Raw genomic sequence first — 1,991 nt, forward strand, 5'->3', positions numbered from 1 at the left:
TCATAAGAAATAGTCTGAGCTACTCTTCGTAAACTTCCCAACAAAGAATATTTACAGTTTGATGTTCAACCTGCCACCATTACCCTGTAAACTCCTATACCTAAAAAAAAAAAAAAAAAAAAAAAAAACATAATTCTTATATTAAATCTTACTAATCCTACATCATAGGGTATAACCCTCCAAACTAATAATGATAACAACAATCTGAAAATAGGACACAAATAATAGATAATAAAATTTGATATAATCGGTATAGTTTGCTCCTTCGTGAAAAGCTTTACAGCATCCTATTTCATTTTCAATCTAGGATTTTAAGTTATATTAAACTAAAGGCCTTCAAAGCCTTAAAAAAAAAAAATTCTTTTAAATCCTAAGTTCCAGTGTCTAAACACATCTTTAGATTTGCAATCTAATATTATTTTTATTTTACCATAGAACTTAATAAGAAAGTTTTTAGATTTACAATCTAACGCCTATATTACTCAGCCATCTTATTATGCAACGATGATTCTTTTCTACAAATCATAAAGACATTGGTACACAAAATTTTATTTTTGGAGCATGATCTGGTATAGTAGGAACCTCATTAAGTTTAATTATCCGAGCTGAATTAGGACAGCCAGGTACACTTATTGGTAACGATCAAATTTATAATGTAGTTACCACACACGCTTTTGTTATAATTTTCTTTATGGTAATACCAATTATAATTGGAGGATTTGGTAATTGACTAGTCCCACTTATACTAGAAGCCCCTGACATTGCATTTCTCCGAATAAATAATATAAGATTTTGACTTTTACCTCCCTCTTTAACTCTTCTTCTAATAAGAGGATTAGTAGAAAGAGGAGTTGGTACAGGTTGAACCGTTTATCCCCCTTTAGCAGCAGCTATTGCCCACGCAGGGACCTCAGTTGATCTTGGTATTTTTTTTCCCTCGATCTAGCGGGTGTGTCTTCAATTCTTGGAGCAGTTAACTTCATAACAACCGTTATTAATATACGATCCTTCGGAATGAAAATAGACCAGATACCGTTATTTGTTTGATCGGTTTTTATTACCGCAGTTCTCTTGCTCTTATCTTTACCCGTCCTGGCAGGAGCGATTACTATACTTCTAACCGACCGAAATCTTAATACATCCTTTTTTGATCCTGCCGGAGGTGGAGATCCTGTTCTATACCAACATTTATTTTGATTCTTTGGTCATCCAGAAGTTTATATCCTTATTTTACCAGCTTTCTGTATAATTTCACATATTGTTAGGCAAGAATCAGGAAAAAAAAAAATCATTTGGAACATTATGTAAAATCTACACTATAATTACCATTGGTATTTTAGGATTCATTGTTTGAGCACACCATATATTCACAGTAGGTATGGATGTTGATACACGAGCTTACTTTACATCAGCCACAATAATTATTGCTATTCCAATAGGTATTAAGATTTTTAGATGACTTAGAACCCTCCACGGAAAGCAAATTAATTACAGGCCCTCAATATTATGAGCTTCAGGCTTTATTTCCCTATTTACCGTCGGAGGCCTTACAGGTGTTGTTTTAGCTAATTCATCAATTGATATTATTCTTCATGACACTTACTATGTTACAGCCCACTTCCATTATGTTCTTTCTATAGGAGCTGTATTTGGTATTTTTGCAGGTATTGCCCACTGATTTCCACTTTTTACAGGTTTATCTCTTAACCCTAAATGAATAAAGATAAATTTTTCTATTATATTTATTGGTGTGAATATTACCTTCTTTCCTCAGCACTTCCTAGGACTTAACGGTATACCTCGACGTTATCCCGATTACCCATATGCTTACACAAGATGAAATATTGTTTCCTCTATAGGATCTATAGATTCCCTTGTTGCTATATTAATCTTTATAATTATTATTTGAGAAGCTCTAATTTCTAATCGACCTGTCTTGTTCACTCCTTTTCTTCCTTCCTCAATTGAATGAAATCACTCGTATCCACCTG

At 33.1% G+C, this 1,991-nt stretch overlaps 1 pseudogene; it reads left to right on the top strand.

Moving 5' to 3' along the window:
- Positions 1-496: 496 nt before the first annotated feature.
- Positions 497-1,197, top strand: LOC135093155 (cytochrome c oxidase subunit 1-like; annotated as a pseudogene).
- Positions 1,198-1,991: the final 794 nt, after the last annotated feature.

Source organism: Scylla paramamosain, chromosome 3, assembly GCF_035594125.1.
Source record: "Scylla paramamosain isolate STU-SP2022 chromosome 3, ASM3559412v1, whole genome shotgun sequence".
Classification (NCBI taxonomy): Eukaryota; Metazoa; Arthropoda; class Malacostraca; order Decapoda; family Portunidae; genus Scylla; species Scylla paramamosain.